The 22325-nt window shown below is 46.6% G+C and overlaps 1 protein-coding gene across 5 annotated transcripts in view; it reads right to left on the minus strand.

The window, feature by feature from the left end:
* ERBB4 (erb-b2 receptor tyrosine kinase 4) overlaps positions 1–22325 on the minus strand; it is a 579191-nt gene that overhangs the window by 344743 nt on the left and 212123 nt on the right. The window lies entirely within an intron of this gene.

Raw genomic sequence — 22325 nt, forward strand, 5'->3', positions numbered from 1 at the left:
ATTAATGCCAGTGATTATGTCTTGCCATACGTGGGGCTGAAATTAAATGACCCAAACCATTCTGATTCTATGCGTCTTAAAAATACATTTGCATATAAAGATTTCAATGTGCAAATAGTAGCTGAGAAAGGGTAATGCATGGGCGTACTGAAAACGTAGCTTTTCCCCATTATCTATCACACAGCAGAGATGATCTGAGTTATCCCCTTCCATGAGCTTGTGAGGTCCATGCTCAGAAAGCTGGGGCTCTGTGCTCACTGCCACCAGTCGAGGATCTGCCCCTCTGACCTCCCCGGCAGCTCACCAGTAAACCCTACATTTGAGCAGGACAACAATGACACCAAAAAGCAAATTGGGATCGTGACTTCGAGCCCAGACCACCCCGGTGCGAGTGCAATACTGCTGCGCCTCTGGGGAAGGAGCCAGGGAGAACCAGCACAGCAAAATGCCAGGGGGACAAATGAATGAAACGCTGGATTTGTGGTGACAAGTGTGAGATGGAGGAGAATTAGCAATCTTAGCACAAATTACAGTTGGGAGGACAAAGGCGACCTGGTTTTGGTCACAGCAAAGGTGATCAGACCAGAGCTTCTGAGTTAAGAAAGTGCACATTTCTTTTCTCAACTCCCTGATGGCTATCAGCTCTTTTCTAAGGGCTGGGTATGCTAAGCATGCATTACGTATATACACACAGCTCTGCCACCCTCCTTAATTGCTCTAATCATGCACTTCATCATTAAGGCAATTTCTAATGGCACACACTGCATTAACTGAGTCTTTCAGTTTACTTTCTTCCCCACTTTTAACTGAGAAAAGGAGACCAAGGAGGAAGGGGAGAGAAAACTGCCCCCGTTGAGCACTGCAAATTGCAGTCGATTTCTCTCAGGGCAGGTTTGTAGGGCACAGGGAGCTCGGGTCCCAGATGGCTGATGACAGGGGCTGGGAAATGCCGACTGCCTCCCTAGGTCCGGACAACCACGCTCGCTCTGCTGCAAAGGCAGCCCCCGGGGCACAGAAGAGAACGAGATGAGTCCCTCCGAGGCCACGGCCAAATCCCCGCGACTGTGCGCTGGTCCCTGCACAGACACAGAGCTCTCGGCATCCCTGTAGGTCTACAGATAACCAGACTTTATCCTGACTTATTGTACAGCGCTGACATACAAGCACAGAAGCAAGCTGGAAAACAGTGAAGTGCTCTTTTCTAATCTTGCTAGCTTGCTAAGGACACTTCACTCTAAGTGATAAGACAAGATCAGTGGTGACATTATTCATAACTGAAACCAAACATCCATTATCTGGCTTTCAGTGCCTTCCTTGGCATGGCTGTTAGGTTTCCCTCATACCTTCACAGAGCAAAGAGCAATCTAAACTTAAGATGCTATTTCAAGCAGTTTAATGTTAAAAGTGTTTTTACAATCAAAAAGAGCAATGCCACACAGCAGCTGTTAAAAGCTCTGCCCATAGGACTCATTGAACAGCAAAGAAAGTTACGGTGGTGAAAAACACCCCTAATGCTCCACTGAAGGTGAAACTTCACTTATTGATCACACAGCATGCCCCCTTTGCACCGACTGCTGCCTTACGGGACCATCAGAGCCGGACCACACCACCTTCGGGCAGCCAAAGCTTCGTTTCACCCAGCCTGTGCAAGCATCGGCAGCTTGGCCACTTGCAGCCTTCACTTCTGCTGCACAGCCACGAGCAGCCCCAGCCACGGAGTCCTGAGACCGTTTTCCACCCCAGTGCTCGGCAGCAGCAATGTGATGTCCCACCTAGAGCCTGCAGCGGTAAACGCTGGGCTTCGTTTGCTATTAGTGCCCTGCCCCAGACCAGGCTGTGCAATTAAATACTATCTGACCATAATTTTCTGCATCTCTGGGGAAAAGCAGAGAGGGAGAGAGAAGGGGAAGGAAAGGGAGCTGCAGCATTTAACAGTGACTGCATGTTCAGGCCCAGGGCCAGCACTGAGGTCCCGGGCGGCGGAGATGCTCCTGACTGCGACAAGGGAGGCTAGGAGAGCCCCAGACACTAAAACTCACTGAGAGCCCTCGATGCTGAGCTGGAACAAAACTGTGCAGGCGCTGTGCAATACAGCAAAGGTAGCTGCAAGTGTGTAACAGGATAAACTTCTTCACTAAGGAGCTTAGTTAGAAAATACAGGTCTCAGGAACGTCGTGCAGGGTCCCTCTGCGTGACTCAAGCCAAGTACCTGCTCCCAGACACCCTGCGCAAAAAGCTTCCCAAATGTTAAACGTTGCCTAAACGAGGATAAATTTAGGTGCATAGACTGACTGCTCTCCACCACAGGATGACTGACAGCTTACAGAAACTACGGAGAGAATTAATGTGTGTAAAAGTGCCAGAGTAATCACAATATATTTACATTTTTCTGACACATTAGTCAAACATTTATCATTTCTTAAAATGTGGCTATGATACTTTGTCTAAACTGTCATGAGTCACAATGTAATTACATGGTAATCATATGGCAATTAATTTATATGATATTCATTTGAAACAGAGAAGAATTAGGCTTGTGATAGCATGCAAAATTAACAGGCACACCAGACAAGGAATAGAAATTAAGGCACTGGAAAAAAAAAGTCAGAAAATAAATGTTAAAATCAATGTTAAAACAAATTGCTCCAAGCTTTAGGGAAAAGCTACGAGAATAAACCAATCAATTCCATGCTTCCAAATTTCTTTACCACAGTCTCCCAAAAGTTGTTTTTCACTTCATTTTAACCCCTTCTATCCATCCTAAAGGCCATTTCAATCTTCCCACAATCTGTTCACGAAGTTTCCAACCAACAAACAAGAGACCAAAAGCAAAGGACCTCTGCATTTGTCTGTGCCCTGCTTCAGCTGAGGTTTCGGGTCTCCAGATCACTGCCAGGGCTTCTGAGCACAGATGCTATGATGCGGCGTGCTCTGGTGATGCTCACAAACTAATAGAAAACCAGTGGCAATCCCAAACTCTCCTTGCTTCAGAGACCTCCAGCCCTGTAATCTCCTCTTCTCATTTATTAGGTAACTCCAGGGCAAAGCTGGGCACTGAGCAAAACCCTACAGCAACGGGAAACTGGGAGGGCTGGGGCTGGAGGGAGACGATGACGATTTGGGCATGGTTATAACCTTGGCGGTGTTCAAAACACCCGAGTAGGATGCTGGATGGGTGGGGAGCAAAGGGGAGTGGCAAGAAACATCTACCAAACAGAGAAGCTAGAAAACCAAAGGGCCCACCTAAAAAATAACTTCTGAGCTTCAGAAAGCTTTCAACAACAACAGAGAGTAAACAATAAAAAAAGAAACCTATTTCACAGTGAAGAAAATTAAGATGCCACACACGGTGAATTATTCCATTTACAGCTTCCTTTTAAAAAGTCGTACTAATTAATGGGTTTAACTAATCTCATTCTTATTCACAAGACAGCCTGTATTTATTTTGCAAAGAAAATGTTTAACTGGAATAGCCTATTGAGGTCTTCCTAACTCATCCTCAGCAGTTGTCTGGGGAAACAGCACTGTAGTCATATTTAATACATGCACTGTGTACAGCAACTTTGATGAAAAGAGGAATAAAATTATACAATTATTGCATTAATTATACATTATACATTTTTGTTCAGTGGCCCTTAGTGCCTTGCAGCCTAGCTGGGTCACCTGGAGAAAGGCTGCACGGAAAAGCCATCCCGCTAACACTGCGAAGGCGGTGCCTGGGACACTGTGAGCAGCAGGAAAAACGAAACCCAGCCTCTACCTGAAAATAAAAGCGGCCAAGGAGCAGGGCTAGGGGACCAGGGTCACGCAGATGGCTGCAGCATGGCCTTCCCTCTTAGTCTGCCTAGGTCAGCGTCTTGAAAATGCCCCAAAACCCACCCTGAGCCTCACCTTGGGATGCTCTTAAAGCGTGCCCGAAGCCGCTGCTTTCTGTATGGCACTCCAAGCCATTCTGACACGGTGCTGCTGTCACTCTGACCTCCTGCCCAGCCCCTCTGCCATCGCCCACTGTGACCCAACAATGGGGTCAGGCCCAGCAGCCCTGCTGCCCCGGGAAATGGGAGCCAGCCTGCACAAACGCCCCCAAACCCTTTTTGAGAAAGGCACAGAGGAACAGTGGCTGGTGCCACCCTGGGATTCTCCATCCACGTCCACCTCTGGGCTGGTGGAGCTGGACACCTGCTGCAATGGGACACTAACCAAGGTGCAGGGGAACCCAGGAGATGGGGTTAAACTGGGGACTGAGGGTGTCCAAAGCTGCTCCAGGTGGGCTGACTTACAATTATGTGGTGCCTCGCTTGCACGCATGTGGAACGGGGCACAAATCATCTCTGACCATCCACCAGCACGGAGCAGAGGATCTCCTTCATGGCCACAGATGATGATAAACGACACTCGACAGCATCCTGTCACTTCTTATATATCCTAACTTCACTGTTAGCTGTCGTACTGTGAAGCTGCTCCCAGGCTCCTCCTCTGTGCTATATGAAAGAAAATGGGTATGCCAAGTTCCTGATCCCATTTACTACGTGGCTGTCATATTTGTATGGGGTAAATACACCACAGCTTAGGCAAATAACGAAAAAATAATAATTACCTAATGAATTCTCTGATTGACTCGATAAATGCTCTTCAAACATATAGAGAGGAAAATGGAATCATAAATAATGCACCCCTCACTGATGGAAACAGTTTTGAATAAACTTGCACACGTCTGGCAGTGTTTGCTGAGAGGGCTTCAGCATGTTCCCAGGCGCGGTGCCTGCCAGGAGCCACCAACGGGAGTTTGGGCGTGCTGTTACTCTGTCTGATGCTAAGGGGAGCAAGGAGGAGGGTGTGCGAGGGAGCTGATATCCCGAACCCCAGGCAAAGGGGCCTGCTGGCCTGCAGAGGCGAGACATTGCACCTCCTGCCCACCAACATCCATGCGTACAGGCATGCACACATTATATTGTGCTGAGTTTGTGTTTACAGATGGGCAGAGAAAGATTTCAAGTGGCTATGCCTGGTCTAAAACCTGAAATCCCACCCGGTTCAAGCTCAGACACACCAGAGAGCTGCTGCATACAGGCACAAGCTGGTACCTCCATGCAGCTCGGTGCACCTACCTACGGCCCAGACAGGTCTCTCTGATATCCCCAGCCTTCTCCAGGCTCTGCGACAGATCCATCCTCACCTCCTTGGTGCATGCCTGAGGTGGCCCAGCTCGGAGGACAGGCTCCAGCTGAAGTTGGTATTTGTTCCTTGCTGCCCTCCCTGTCTGCAAAGCACATACTCGGCTTTCACTCGTACCTATGTGAGGTGCATACAGAGCAGGCTGGGAAAAGTGTCAGCATATACATTATTTATGCATCTTATTGAACGGGTTTGGCTTGGGTGATCGATATGAAGAAACCCCCAAATGCTCTGAAAAGCTCAAGAAGCCAAGATCCGTGGACCTGCCAGATCAGTCTGTGTCAGCCTTTGCAAGGACTGGATTCTACTCAAGCATTTTTGAGATCTCAGGTAGGAAATAAATGAAGACCTCTTCCATCTCGTGTGCTTCCTGCCCCCTTTCCTGCAGGGGTGACTCACAAGGACCGGACACCATGCACGTTTCTGCCCGTGGACTCGTTCCGCAAAGCAACTCCCAGCTCTTTCTCAGCTCTCTGAGAGAAACCGTTAAGCCTTCCGAAAGCAAGACCAAAATATTGCATTTCCCAGGTTGTCAGGAGGATTCTCAACACGTGTATACATAAATTGAGTGTTGCTGATTTCTTCTGTACAACTCCCCAGAGCTTTACCATGCTGGCAGGCTGTGGGCCAGACGAAAAGTATTTTCAAGACTTACCAAAACTACATTCATCTTACTCGTGCTTCATATGCCCAAAACAGTTCTCACAGATGACACTTGATGGAAAATGCTTTAATGGACTATAAATTCTGCCAGCTCCTCTATGCCTGCTGCAGGCTCCGGTTAAATATAGCAAAGAAGAACTATTTGTACGTAAATAAATTATTCTTCTATGGATAAAACCAGTCAATGTGGGAGATCGGATCCAGTTCAATTAGTGCCTCCATGACAGTAATGAGAAAAATACTCTACCATGACCTATTGTAAATCTAAGAGAAAAGGCTCCAGCAGGGAGTTAGCAATTCCAGTGCTAATTGTACATAATTAAACAATGTAACAGCACCATTTACAATAATTTCAATGAAGTTCAGTGATACACAAATTTACTAATTTTATTACAACATCTGTGTAACTTCGTTTGGTTTCATTTATTATATTTCTTACGGAGGCAACAGCTCTCTTCAGTAAAATAAGAATTGACCTGCATTTTTATGAGTAACTTGTTTCCATCAAACCTCAACTCAGCAAAGAGAAGGCAGATTTGACAAAATATCATGAAAAAAATAATCTATCCTTATTAGGTTGGAGAAAGTTCTCAAAGAATAAACATAGCAACAAAGGGAGAAAAGGATCAATTTTTGGTTGACCAAAGTAAATCAAATATTCATCCTAAGTGTGGCAAGGAGCTCCATCTGGGAAGGGGAGGGAAAATGTACTCAAAAAAAAAGAAGATGCTCACTGTTTTGCAGTTTACCAGCACGTGCTGGTGCTCCTACTTGTCTCTCCAGCAGTGCTGGGCTTGGCACTGCCTTGGTCTGGCCTCCGTGACAACTTTCAGCCAACAGCCCTGACAGGGGATAGTCCCCGGAGGCTCTGGAGTGTTCATGGAGAGGTCAGTCAGAGCTAAAATGGAATCATTCCTTTGACTTGTAGCACAGGATTTCCCTGCTCACGTTAATATCTGGTTGCTGTATCTGTAGCGTCTCTCTGTTTCAGCCTGCATCAGTGGCTCCTCAAAGGTGCTTAAGAAAAACAGCTTTCTGGTTAAATTTGCCATTGCTCCAGTGGAAAAGTTTTAGAGGTCTCCTGGGGAGGATTAGGAAAAAAAAATAGTAAGGTGGAAACCCCTGAACGAAAACAAGAGGAATTAAACTAGGAATCTTAAATGTAAGGATGATTAGACACCCTTTTATATTTACAAGATGAAAATCTTTTTCTGGGCACCCAGAAGGGATCAGAGGTCTGAATGTAAGAGGAGATCACCATGTGCTAAAGGTGAACAAGATGGTGAGACCTGGATTTCTGCCTTTGAAAAGTCTTCACAGACCCCAAACACATGCAGGAACAAAGCTGTGTGTGAAGCACAGTCAGATATCTCATTTGTTGTGATCCCTGGGAGAGGAATCTGCATTTGGCCACCATCCCAGGCAAACCCTGAAGAAACCAAGTAAATGCTCTTTAGCAGAGGGCAAAGCAGTTTTGCATTGACAGCTCCAACATATGGGACTGCATTTTGACTCCTCTTGTATTTGGGGAACCAGGACATACGTCCTACCTGCCCTACTGTTCTCCTACCAGCCTTGTTGGAGCTTGCCCGGTTTACTGCCTCTCCTTGAAGGCCGCAGACCTCTGGGGAAGTGTATGGAGCAAATCGCAATTAGTCTTCATCATAAACAAAGCAAAAAATCATGGCTACCCACAACAGCTGGCAACTCTTCCTGCAAGTACCTCCACCAGCTGCACCACGCAGACCTTCTGCCTTCTCCACTTTCTCTCTCTTTATGCTGAGAAGCAAGCCAGAAAAACGAGGAGAAGTCCAAGAGGAGGGGTGGGGAAGGAAAGCAAAAGTGAAGCTCAGAAGTAAGAGGCAATGAAATGTGAAGAATAGCCTTTTTTTTTCTTGTACTATTGTTCCAAGGAGTGCGGGCTTGTACAATTTGAATTCCTTCCAGTTCGGCTCATCAATCACCCGGAGACACCACCCCCCTCGCACAAGAGCGAGCTTCAAATTGGCTCCCACCAATAATAAAAGGTAGTGAAGAGGGACATTCCTTTTAGAGGATTGTTTAATAAATCTCACCCAGACAGGGAACATGAGAAATTGAAAAGATTTCTTGGAAGACCATGGCCGCTCCATCCTGTGCTGCTTATATTACTGATGCATGCTTTCTGCAACTGGTACTTTAATGTGAATTTTCGTAGTCTGATTCTTGTTAGCTGGTATCATCCAAAATTAACCATTAAACTTGAAATATTTAAAAACATGGCAAAGGTAATGAGTTATGCTGATGGAAACTGCATGCTGGCACCATTCCTGCTGCTTGTGCTTGCCTGGCTGCAAAAACACCAAAGAGACCCTGTTGATACTCCTCTATTTTCAGCAGTTGCTGACATTTTGCTGTAATTTATTCTCATTTCCCCCTCTTCTTCTTAAAAATAACACCACCGCTACTCTTCTAATAATAAACCAATAGCTCTCAAGTCCGAAAGACCTTTCTGCAGAGGACCATTTCTGCTGGTAAACAGTGACTAAGTGCAGCTTGCGGAGCATCTCCAGTGTAAACCCCCCCCCGGCTGCTCATAATATTATGCCTAGCATCGTGTTACTCTTGGGCTTCTTACTCAAAGGTAGCCTGTCCTTTCCAATGTAGGCTTCCGAGCGTCAGCAGCCAGCAGAAAGCCCGTTCCAGCCTGGATCTGGTATATTTTTGATGGCTTCCTCCTCCGCTTTTATCTGTCAGAAGCGCTGAAGGCTCCCACAAGCTGCGAAGCGTTTCTGACATTCATGGCTTTTAGATCCAGGGTTTCAAAGAAGCGCTGAAGGTTATGTTGATTAAGCCCAAAGATATATTTTCAGAAAGCTGTAGCTTAAATAAAAAAGGTGTTTTGCTGTCACAGTGATCAGCCAAAACTGTTACTGAACCAGAGCATATGGGAGACGAAAGCCATCAGAGGAACGTGTGATGTTACACGCTGCTAAGATTTGCTCTCTCCAGCAGAGATCAGACGCGGCATTAAGGCAGAAGAGACATTTAGCTCAATTAAAAAATAAATAAAAACAAAGACCTGCATTGAGCGAGATGGCAGCCGATTACCCGCCAGTTAAGTGGGGGCTGAGAAAAATCGTTGCCTCTTAAAAGCGCTATCAGACAAGAGACCTTTTTGTCTTGAGAGCCCCAGAGGGGTACCGAGAGATGTGCCTGGAGGATGGAGCCGTAGATGTTTACTTAAGGGAACAAGAGGTGCCTTTGCTGATACCTTCCCTGAAATCCAAAATGAAACCTCCTTCTTTTGCTTCTGGGAAGTTCATGCTAACCAGGCACAACGGGATTTATCGTTCTGGCAAATTAACATCCAGTGGACACCGGCTGCAGCAGGTATGACAAATATTTGCATCGGCTTTGAATTCGCAGAGTGATGCAGCATTAAAATTTCATGGGAAAAAGTATAAAAATTGCTCAAGGAGCTGTCGGTTCTGGGCTCCTCACGGTTGCTCTAACAGTTACAGGCAGCAGTCATTGTAAAATGACTAGCAAAACTTAACGGACGTAAAAAGGTGGTGTGTAATTCCTCTGCAGAAGTCAGAGCTACAACCCAAAGCTTTAGGTACAGCAAAACAATTAAAACTTCAGAAGAAATGAAAACAAGAAATTAGATTATGGCTCATACTGGAGGCATGTTTGGAGGAAGGTGAGATTTTATGGGAGGAGTCGAGGTGCAGAATTGCAATCCAAATTATTTCTTTTCAAGCCAAAGTCTCGGGGAATCTGTGAACTCTATTCAAAGTCATTTTAATAAATCAGAATTTTATAACTCTTGGCTGCAGGCTTAGCTGGCTCTGATATGTCTGTGCGAGTGTGTGCAGATCACCTTATTTGAAATGATTTCCATCCAGTGGTGATCTCTCTGTATGCACATTGTGAGGCTGACCAAGGGGAGAACATGAGCCCCGGGACATGTGCCCCAGGACTAAGGAGCACCACGAGGTCTCCTGGAAACAGCTGCTCAGCACTTCCCGAAGTGGGGCCATAGGAAACCACACTTAAAATGCTCTCTTCTCCCATCACTCTGCCTAAGGACAGAGAGAAAAACTCCCAGTGCAGGTTGCTCCAAACACCACCTGACAAATCCCTCTTCAGAAACCCAATCTATCTGAGGGTGGTTTTACATCTCCCTAGCGTGCACGTGGCAGCCACTGCTCCTGCTGGGTCTCTGCTGAACAAATCAGGGGTCTCGCTGCTGTGACAGTCACCTAACAAAACCAAGAAATTATGTTAAGAACATCATACCAGGTGCAAAAGAATGCGATGGAGAGGGATTTTTATTTTATATATATATATATATATATTTAATTAACAGAGGCTGGTTGTACTCCCTAGTAGGATGTGCCCTGAACTCCTGCCTTGAGCTCTCTGCTCTCCATCACCCAATCGAAGCCAGACCCTGCAGGCCAGCTCCCAGTGCAGTGTGAGCACCTTCTCGTTCCTGCAGCACCCTTCGGTGTCCTCACATGCTGCTTCCTGAGCAGCACGTTTCCACCAGAAGCCAAAAAAGGAAAAGGTTATCACAAGTACGCAGAACTGAGCACGCAGAAAGGCCAGGAACTACATTCATTAAACCTCTGCCTACTGAATACATAACATCGAGGTAAATGAGACATAAAAAGAGCACTGCCATTGAAGCTGAATAAGCATTTCATCCAATCTCAGGAACAGCTGAGAAAAGGACGGGCGTAAGGAGCCAGCCCCATCAGGCAGGAAGGGGAACCTTGCTCCATAAGCGAGAGCACGCGTACAAGAGCGCAGGTGACCTGCAGGTGCCCGGTTTTGATGCTCTCGGTGTATAGCACGTATAAGGAATCCATTGACATAACCTTATTTTTTCATTGGGACTGAAAGCCTGGAAAACTTTTTCATGCATATCAGCACATGATGTGCTGTATTACCACAACCCGTTAGGGGATAACAGTGGTTATCTCTTCTATTAAATAGAGAGCGATTGGGAAACACCACATTTTGGTCAAGCAGCAGTATCACAAGCCAAAGCAAAACACCTTTTTATTTTAATAATTCACCTGAAATCTGCATTTTGAATACCTGCAGTCAGCTCTCTTCAGCCCTACACTGCCTGGCCAACACACACCGACATAAGCTGAACTGATCCTGAGGCAGGGCTGCCACGGGGGGTGCAAACGTATTGATGTGGGTGAGGATTTAAGTCTGCCAGGCCTACTCTGCCCAAGAAACACCAGCTTGCCTATTAGGGACACCTGCAGCAATATGTTATTTCAGCATTTCGGGAATTTGTCATTTCATCCGCATAGGCTAGGCATGTACCAGATGGATAGATCTGCAAGGTGAGGGGGTCAAGACTGAGGGGCTGGAGGATGAAAAAAATTAGACTAACTCTTCAGAAGGGATAATTTTTTTCTTCTTAATTAGGACTGCACAACTGCCAACTAAGATCCTCCCTTCCCTGACCAGAAAAAGGAAATGCCTGCTGCAAAGAGGAGCAGAGCAGAGCTCATGCTACGCTACCACCAGCTTTTCCATCACACCTTCCCAAACTCCCAAAGAGCTTCCCAAGCTTTACTTTCTCTTTGGGGGCTGGGGGAAGATATTTTTGATTAAAAGGTCGTAACAGCACCAAGAAAAAAAACAGCATGAAAACACTTTCTTTGGTATGACTAAATTGCCTCTAACATGATAAACATCACCTCCCAACAGGCTCTAACCATACGCATTTGATTTTGCATTTGATCAGTTTGAGTGATTTTGGTGTCACCCAACCAGGGACACTTATAGGCAGCCTAAGAAATAAATGTCCTTTTAGCCACATTTTATTCTTATATATGCATTGTTCTGTTAAAATAATTCATTGTATCCTAATGAAATGAGCATGACTGGCTGGAGGAATGAACGAGCACTCGCTCCCCGGTGATGGATATTTATGCGCATGGATGGAGGATCTGTAATGGAAGATCTATCATTAGTGCCTCCATCGGTTTTGTCTTCATTTCACATGCTATGAGCGAACCGAGTGTTGTTTTTGGGGTGTAATTGATCTATAGCCGAAACAAATCAGCTCCACAGCTAAGTGAGGAGATGAAGTGGTGGATAATCTGTAGTTTAAAACCAGCTGTTCTGCTGAGATCAAATGATTGCTTTGGCACTGAACTGATTAGCTGACACGGGAGCATGTTTCAGCATCCGCCGTCATTACCGGGCATCGCCTCCAGAACCTCCGGCCACGCCGACGCCGAGCACCGGAACTCATCGACGGCACGGCTGGGATCGGCTTGCTGTTTGCTAAATGGACGGACCTCACCTGGCCTCAATTACAAATATCTGCATTTTCAGGCAATGAGCAGACAGGAGGGGCAGGGAAGGAGGATATCAGCCAGCAGTCAGATAACCACAACTGCAACAAATCCCAGCAAAATGTTTCGGGTTTAAGCTGCGCGGCTGTTGCTGTTCTCCGTTGGTTCAAAGGCAGCACAAATATTTGCAAATATTTCCTTCTTATTTCTTTCTGCTTGCACATCTCTGTCAGTTACTGAGCACTGCAATTCTTCCCATCCCTTGCTGCACAGTCCTTGCGTAGAGATGGCTGCAATAGCTGTTTTGAATAGGTTTCCCTTTTTCAGGTAAGGCACTTCTCCACCAGAGTATCCCATGAAAGTCCCATGAAAGGGACAGAAATAAAAGGAGGACAGGGGCCTATAGGTGTTGAATTTTTTCCTTAATCACCTTCTATACTTTTAACTACAAGAGCCTTTTCCAAATCACTTGAAGATCCCCGCGGCTGCACAGCAGCTGAGATATAAACATTTTCGCAGAGACCAGCTGTCCCAGAAGCACGTACGCTTCGCCCTGAGCTCATTGGCAAGGAGAGTGGGAAGGCAACACATCTGGAGAATACCCTTCCTTCTTTTACCTAAAAACTCCCCTGTCTCCAGAGAAATTAAAAAATGTTATTTTAAAAGTGAGAGCAATCTAAGACCTATTAGGTCATGTTTCCCACGCCCTTATCAAAGCTAGGCTGTTCCTCACAGCAGACACATTTTCTAGTTGATCACTCCATGGGTTTGAAAGGAATCCAGCAACATCATCTGCTTCCTGAAGAGGTTATTCTACAGTTTTGCAGAGACAGCCATTAATTCCCTGATATTCATTATAGATTTTCCTTTCTTGGCCCTTCACTCCTCACGGTGTTTTTGAAGGATGAACTGCCATTATTATTCCTGAGGTATGTATTACACGGGGTTGCAGCTTTTGATTTATTACAGCCATAGGACACATGTCTTGCCGTCCCTTCTGCTCTCCCCTGCCCATTGGTCCTTTCTGGAGGGGACACTGTTTGCAAAATCCCCCTTCCAAATTCAAGGCAGGAAGGGTCTTTCTACATGTAAGCAAGGCTGGTATGAAAAGGGGTTTAAAAAAAAGGGGGGTTTAAAGCAGGAGTTTCAAGCAGTAGCCAACATCTCAAGCTTTCCCATTTCAAGGGAGCAATATACCACGGTCATCCAGATTACCCAGACTTATAAAAACAATAAATAACGTTTCACAACTCCCTTGGTGGCATTTAAGACCTGAATCAGTCCCAAAGTACCAGACGTCAGAGGGAGCTCTGACCACTGTTCAAGCTCCTGGACCATTCAGTTACCTATTGCAATCCTTTTCAAACTGAACAGCATTTACTTCAAGGGTCTCTTGTCTCCATTCTGGGCTTGTTAAGGTTGTCTTCTTATAGCGTGAGCATAAACTCTTTTACAAAATGCATTGTTGGTATAACCTCTCCTTCCACTGAGCAACATTAAGCAATCATTTATTTTCCCTGCACAAAAGAGTGCAGGTGTTTCAAAATCAGCATGATATTTCCACCCTCCTTTTGACATTTTCCCATTTATTATGTTCTCACAGTACCTCAGAGCACTTCACTCTTCCTCTCTGGCAGGACTAATCACCGCAAAAGGGGGAAAAGGAACCTGCTAGTCAATACAGCACGCAAACACTATTAGCCTCCTACTAAACTTCAAACCCAAGCAGGAGAAGGCAATGGGGATGGTTGTGCTTAGCCACCTGCACAACTACTGCCTCGCACTAGATCCTCAGTGCGTTAACCAAAACCTCCCAATTCGACCTCTCTGTGATGACGTTTGACACCCGGGACATCTCATCTCAGAAATACATCATCTCATACCCTGCGGTTCAGCAGGCAGAGCCACCATCAGCCCCTGGAAGATCCAGCCGCCCGGCTCCTCAAAACAGCCCAGCACAACGGAGCAGCTACCACGAGGACACGACCTTGGGAACACCTGAAATGCACCCGGTGGGTGCTCAGGAAGGCTGCTTCTCCCTCTGCCCGCACCCTACCCACGCAGGATGCTGCGCGACACACGTGGCTCCACAATTAGACGGCCTCGTACTCATATCGGGGTTGGGGTGGGAGTGCTAATGCTGCTAAATGCTGCAATCTGCACAATTGTGCTGACATTTCTGAACTATAAAAGCCCTCTGGCAGGCATCTACAGAGGAAACCTTTAAAATTGATCTGGTTTAGCACAAAAACTGTTGGCTAAGCCTCCATCCATCCCTCTGCTCCTCCACCCCTTGACACAGCTTACAGCGAAAGACTTTGGTTTCCTTTTCATATAGCTTTTAGCAGCAATTCAAGCCCAGTGATCCAGGACTCTGAGTCCGTGTATTACAATGCAAGATTATTCAGCTCTCTGACAGTCAGTTGGTTAAATTTCATTTTGTTCCATAGTAAAATGGGATTGGAGGGAGGAAGAACTAAAGGAAAAATTGGCAATTCATTTTCTAAATGCTGAGGAAAATGGAAAAATATCACTCAAAGGAAAGCACAAAATGCTTTCACTTAGTGCATACCACTATAAAACAATTATATATATCTGTACCTATCTGTACCTACCTATACCTTGCCTGGGCCTCTCTTGACTTCAGTCTCTGTGGAGAAGATCTGAGAGGGTGGGTGGACAAAGAGGAGAAGAAATAAACCTTAAAGACACCTGAGCACAGTTCATCAGGGAATGGTGTGAAGTGGTGGAGTTTACTCCAGCTCCAAGTTAGGGTTAAGATTAGATTTGAAAACTCATTACACTCACCACTGACGCCAAATGCAGATAACCTCTCTTTCTGTGGCTGGAAGATAAGTACCCATTTGCTTTATAACCTAATAAATCCATTTAGAATTTAAAAGTGTTTGCAACTAGTCTTTTGTTGTTAGTTAGCTTAACTTTACCTCCTTGTTTGATTTTGTCCAGCTTCAATGAGGCCAGCACTTCCTAGGGGAGAGGTTTACATTTACAAGAGTAAGATCATTAGCAGCATAAGGTGGTTGAAAGGGAAGGCATAATTGCTTTCACTTGCCTAGAGGGCAGATCAGCTTCTAAGAGAAACACCACCTAATTAAGAAGGTTTGCACTGTTTTATTTTTAATAACGTTTTCTTTCCACCACCGGTGTTTTCATAGCACCTGTCCCAGCAAGGTTGGGATGCGGGCTGAACCAAACGCACTTCACAGACACGCAGGAGCTGACAGCATCAGAACCCATCAAGGACTGGCAGAAGAGTGCGACGAGACACCAAGCAATTGGGAAAAAAAAATATTAGCAGTCTATAGCGAATAAAATAACAAGCCTGGGCAGAGTGATGAATCTCAACGGTTGCATTCGTTTATGTCATGAATTTGGACAAGGACAAGGGTGATGCTGCCCTGCATCGCCTCCCCGGTGCTCTGCGAAACGAAGGGCGGCTTCGCTGCAGCCACGAGAACAGGACAGTAAGAGCAAAAGGTATTACTGATGTTGAGCATGTGCGTGGGTTTGGGTTACTCTGAATAATTTAAGTCAGGCTTCTTTTATCTCTCAAGAGTTGCTATCACTGCCATGCACATGAATCAGACAGGCTTCCCGGGCGGCAGGAGGTGGGGCGCCTCCACTACAATGGGAGCTGAAAGGGAAAAACTACAGAAAATTTAAAGAGACTCTTTAATCACCCTGGACTTCAAATCTCCGTGTGTGATACAGCTGAAGGATGTTCACCCAAACTGAAGGCTTCACAAAGACGAGGGCTGCTGGGAGCTGGGGAAGCTCTTGACCAACATGGGCGGTGGGGAAACAAGGCCACAGGTTGGGATCTGTCCCTGTGTCCCCCCGGAGCCTCTCCAAAACCTCCATGAGATGCCTGTGCTGCTGACAGGCTCTTTGATGCCACCTGCTAGTTGCTCCACACGGACAGCAGCTCGTGCCTTGTACAGCAGATTGGTCACAGAAAAGCAGAAACAAGTGAAAGCCACCACCCTGGCCTCCTGCCCTGTGGCAGTGCCATCTGATGGATGATGCCATCCTCAGCAGGGCCACGTTCCCCTGGAGAGGCACCACCTGCAGCCCTGCACCTCCCCAAAAAGCTCTGCCTGGGGAGCTGCACAGCACCTGGTGCACACACAGCCAAGGAGGGCAGCTTGACAGTCCCTGGATCAAAACAGGAGCCTGCATTTATGCAGCACACTGCTCTTCTTGCAAACAAGTGGTTATTTCAAGCTATATCTTTCATACGAAGCCACCAAAAGTAATTGCTAAATTAATGGGGCAATAACAAATGTACATATATTTGGTTATGACTTGACAAATTCAGCTCGAGAATTAATTGTATATTAATTCTCTTGTCTGTTTGTTCTGCAGAAGCTAAAATTTTAATTCAAAACAGAAGACTACTAGCTTGCGCAGTCTGTAAGTTACATTTCCAGCCTCAACACCAAGCCAAAAACTACACTGCAGAGCACTTCTAGTCTGGTTTTGCATCGCTGGTTGGGAAAGGAGGAGAGCAGAAAGAGAGGTTCCACTGGTGGGTTTTTCAGTTCATTGTAGGGACACGAGGTTGGATCGTGTATGGAAGAGAAGCGATCCTCCCAGCCCATTACTCTGCCTGTTGCAATGCCCTGGACAGCTACAAAAATAAAAGAAGAGAGATGGGAGGAGTATAAAAACAGAGCCAAAACCTGGCTGGGGGGAACTACCAACAGCATGAACTGCATGGAGAGACGGAGCTGCTAGGTTTGTGAGCAACATGAAGAAACAGTTCTGCGAGAGCTGGACAGGGATAGCTGCGCATCACGGAGTTAGAAGCGAGAGCGAATGCATTTGTTTAACCCCATGCTCCTCCCACTGCCACGGGTGCTGCAAGGGTTATTGGCATCCCTCAGCAGGCAAGGGTGACCAGGCATAATGGGGAAGACTTGGAAGAAATGTGGGGAGGGAGGGAGGCAGGTGGGAGACCAGAGGCTGCACGGACAGCTTTTGGGAGGGGAGGGAAGCTGCAGGAGAGGGTTTCTGGAGCACATGAGGAAGGGAGGCACAGAGGCAGCTACGTGCAGCGTGTGGTGTATGAGGATGTACCTGTATTACACACACCTGCCCTGGACAGCACGGGAAAGCAGATGCTGCGGGGACGTGGATGGTCTTGTATCGATGCCTCATGAAGGGGGAAAGCACAGGACTAACACAGTGCCTCTGCACACACTGAAAGCACCCGGTGCCTTTACCTGCCTGCTGGTGAGGCTCCAGGAGTGGCGGGGTTGGGATGGAGCTGGGGGAGGTTATGTCAGGGACTATGCAGCTGTAATATTGGTCTTTGGAGCAGCAGCAAGCACCCAGGTGCTGGCTCACTCGCCTACGGACAAGGTAAGCGTGAACACCGCTGGCTGGCTAGCAGCAAGGGAGAGGAGCAGGACAGCATCATGAGAGGGGATGAGTGTGGCTTTGGAAATGCCAATCCCTGCCCTGAGGTTGGTGGCACTAAATTATATATATATATATATATATATATATATTTATTTTTTTTTTATCACCTCACTTCTTACTGTACCAACACACTGCACCGTGCTCTTCGTAGCGGCTGCAGCACAGACTTGCCACTTGACCACCCGTTTCTGCAGGCAGGACAGGTCTGGAGGGCCACATGAACCCAAGTCCTTCCTCCCCTTTGCAATCGATACTCCCTGGCTGGTTTGAGATCAGCTTATACTGCTGAGACTATTTTAAGCCACGGTTTCTGCAAAAGCAAAGGGAAATGAAGAAAAAGGCATCCTCCTGGAGAGGAGCTGTATCACATATGCACCGCGCAGCTGGCCTCTGCTCCCACTCCACCCTCTGAATTTGGGATCCAACTTGCTTCAAACACGGCTCGGGTTCATCCAACACAGTTGGCAGCTGATCACGGCCGGTGTAAAACATTTTGTCCATGCCAGGAGCACGGCCTGGCATGCCCCTGGCCTCCTGTAACCCCCCCAGCGCAGCAGCTGCTTTTATTGCCGCGTGTGCAGGACGCCTCGGCCAGATTTAGGCAGCAAGTCGGAGGTGTCCTCTTTCCTCCAAGATCATGTGTGTGTGGCACATGCAGCCCTGCCCATCATGCTGCTGCCGGCACACTATTTGGCTCTTTATGCTTTGTTTCTTATGGGTAAGGTCCTGAGAAGGCAATTACAAATAAATAAGGACATCTATTTGACTTCCAGGTCTGTAATTACCTGGTAATTACCTTGTCCAGCCAAGAACAACGCGTGCTGCTGAGGCTGTCCTGATGCAGCTCACTGCAGGAGAGGTGCCATGGGGCAGCTTCGCCCAGCAAATCCTCCTCCCCCCAGATCTACTAGGGCTGATGTGCAATACTTCCCAAGCACGGCTGGGGAAAATCCCCCTCCATGTAGGCAGAGCCACCCTAGAGCCTCTCCTTTCTGACGACTCCTGACAGGCACTACTCCCTGTCCCACTCCCTTTCTGCTGAGCTGGGACCCTCTCCAAGCCTGTCAGCTGGGAATTAAGATACCATTTTGTTGCAGAAGAGGATGCGGGCTGTTCTGCCAGGCCTTCAGGAGCCGTATCTATCACTGCTGGGATCTGCTGAGCAAACTGGATGTGGCACTGCACTCCTGGCTCTGCGTTCCTCAGCCCAACACGTCTGTTCAGGCCGCAGGCTCTGTCCCTGCCCTGCCACTGGCTCGGCAAGGCAGCCAGAGCTTTCAGAAGGATCTGCATAGACTTGGTTTGTTACAAGAGAGCAGAAAGCTTTCTAAAAATACAGAATTTTTTTTATTTTTTTTTAACCAGAAGCAGTCCTGAACACCCAGGGGCCAGGCAGCGAGGTTGGCAAGCAACTCTTCCCTTCCCTGATCAGGCAAGCTGCCTTCCTCAGAGGGGCTCTGTCTGACCCAATCCTCCTCCCAGGCTGTAACGCGGCCAGAAGCAAAAAATTACCTATATTCTTGACATAACACCCAAACCCTCGAACTCCACCTGCCACAAAGTCTAAGGGTCCTGGTTTTCACAGCCCACCCAGCTCTGTGTGTCGACACGGGGACAACGTGGCTATACATTGCTGCAGACACAGAGCAGCTATAAAGCTGCCTGCCGAGCTCAGTTAAACAACACGCAGATATAACTGCTAGCGTTGCTGCGGGTAAGGGAACTACAGAGGTAAATGAACAAGGAATTTATCAAGCGATGGTAGATCATTTCTGAAGGCCGTTGATTGCAGTTAGAAATAAGTTTCATAATCATTTGGGAGAGTTATTGCAGTGAGCAGTGCAGAACTTCAGTCATGTCTTCAAAAATAAATAATCTGAAGTGGTTAAATAAAATCCAGGGACAAGAAAACAATTTACTGCCTGCGAATTGCTAAAAGGCTGAGGATTAGCCTAAGATAACTCTTGTTTACTAAATGTGTTTAACAGAAGAAGAGTGCCTGCAGAAGATCATTTTGTGGTATACTAATTGTGTTTTTCATTCAGAAAACTGAACACAGAGATACCATTAAGAAGTAAGAACTGCCCACAATACAAGCTGTCAGTTTTGCCAAGTGAAACTAGAATAAGGTCCTGCTTCCAAAACCAAACTGTCATTTCCAATATGAACCAGTGCATAGCTGATCTTTTCCGAAATCCCAAACAAGGAGGTAAATCTCCGTTCTGACCTCGGCGAGACTCAAGGAGCAGAGCTGGTGGAGCCAGAGGCCGGCCCACGTGAAGGACAACCTCGGGCTGCAATTGCTCTCCCTCCTTTTGGCCACCCATGAGCAGGGGATACCTAGCTCCCAAAACGGCAGGATGAGAGCATACGAGAGTGCTGGGAAAAACTGGGGGAATATACAAACCCTTCTTATGTGAGTGAAGCTGCTCGTGATCTCAATGCCACGCACACGCTCTCAAGCTTCAAAGTTTGGTGGCTGAACGTTTCGTTCAGGTGACAGACAGCCCTTTTTAGTCTTAATCAGCAGATTAAGTGAGCTAACTCGTACACGTAAAGCAAATCTACTTAGAGAATAAATGTCTGAATATGTATGAAAGATGGGATGCTGATCTTTTAATCTTCCTCGGCACAAATAAATTTAATTGTGTCCCCCCCCCCCCCCCCCAACTTGAATTCATTTATGGTATTCATTTATTATTGCATGATAAGAAGGTGAGCAGGCCTGGTTTGCTAGGTCTTCCCTCTAAGCTGGGGGCTACCGAGAAGGCAGGTGGGCACAAAGAAACCCTGTACTCCTCAGACAGACGTACAGACAACACAAACCATCACCTGACTGCTCAAAGTCCACATGGTGGAGAAAGAGGGCAATTTTCGCAAGAAACTGGGAAAAAAGGGGAGTAGGCCAGAGAAGCATCATATGAGTTGCAGGATGAGTTCACCACGCTGAAGTCTAGGAGAGATAAATAGCCCTTCATTTAGTTATCTCCCATCTGCCACCTTCGTTTGGCGGTTAAAATCACTTTTAAAATGATAAAACAAGTAATATTGCCTAACTAATGAATGTTGAATTATCGGCACAAATATGCCAACATTTGTTTATTTACTTGCCTCACCGAGAACACGTTCTCCTCTGTTTGGTTTTCTATTTTAATGACCACAATTTATCACATTACATAGATTTGCAGTTTGCTGGGGTTTGTTTCAAGTTCTGCTTTCTGCTGAGATTTCAGTGAGAGTGCAGTCTTAGGTAAGATAAGCAATAATGCTAATAAAAATGCAATGGTAACCGTTGCCAAGAAGCAAACGTAACTGGACAACCTTCGTTTACTACACAGGATCCTTTTTTGCTCTCATTTGCTGGTTTTACTGTCTCTCATTTGCTAAGATTTTCCTCTGCCTGCAGCAGCTCCCCACAAGGAACAGTGACTCCCTAATTCCCAATTAATTTGCTCTCCCCACCTACCTGTTGGTCAGCATAAGAAGGACGGGAAGCTGAATGGGTGAACTATCTGTGATGAATCTGATGAATTCAGAGGCATGCACGATGGCCCCGTTGGGAGTTTCAGGAAGCATCTGAAACTCCAGCATTGCCCAAAGCAGCGCAGGGACCCTGCCCTTGCACGAGGACTCCGCTGCCCGTGCAGTGCAGTGGGAACCGTTAGTCCAGCTGCCCCAAGGCTATCTATTTCGGAGCTCAGGCACATATGTGTTTTCCCCACCTGTCACAACTGTGAAATGTACAGATAGCATTTACTTCCTAGGCATTCGTCGCTCAAATTAACAGGCAACCTGTTAGTCTGAGTGCAATTAGCACCCCAAACTTCACTCCAGACGTGTATCTGCTAGCTGAATTTTGCTTGCAGATCTTTTCACAGCCTGGTGTATGCTTTGAGCAAATATAGGCTGATGTATAGAGCAGAAATCCTGCGAAACCCCCAACAAATTTAACACGAAGCAATGTTAAGCACACTGTCGGAGGCTCTGCTTTGCCTTTGTTAGAAGCCATAATGGAAAGCTCAATTTTTTCTGAACTGAAACTGAGCACAAGGCTCACCCAAGACCTGGCAAACCAAATGCCCGAGTGTAACACAACCTGCGGGGCTGCCAGATGAAAACTCCGCTGCTCCCCTACGTGCTTTTTACAAAAATGCCACTTACATGCAGACACGCATCTTGCCATGTGACAGGAGCATTTTGCAGAATGATATGCGAGCGATACCATACAACACAGGCAACACAAATCCTTATCCATGTCACGGCTTGACTTTTATTTGAGAGCATGACCCGTGCAATCTGTAACCACACCACCACGGGCTGTTTTCAAACATGGTTCTCGCACCAATTTCATCTATGTGCACTGGAACACTCCTTTACCAGGGTATTTTTTTCAAACATAATCAGTTTTGGCATGCCAAATCATGATGGGTTTAAATTCTTTCCATTTGGCATTCACCTCCTACTCCTTGTAGTTGCTACCAAGTTAACAGGTAACGCACAAACCATGTCGAAATACTCCTTCACAAACACAAAGGCTAAAAGCATGATATTTAAACAAAATAGGGAAACCTCTAAAGCAAGAAGCTGGGGGATCACACAACCCAGGCTCCACAGTGAAGAGGGTTTTATGTTAATTCAGTAAACACCTTTTGTTTCAGAGTTCTTCCCTTGTTTACCCTACTAACCAGTCCACATATGACATTTTATCAGGATAAGCTTGACCAAGCC

Source organism: Anser cygnoides, chromosome 6 (assembly GCF_040182565.1).
Source record: "Anser cygnoides isolate HZ-2024a breed goose chromosome 6, Taihu_goose_T2T_genome, whole genome shotgun sequence".
NCBI lineage: Eukaryota > Metazoa > Chordata > Aves > Anseriformes > Anatidae > Anser > Anser cygnoides.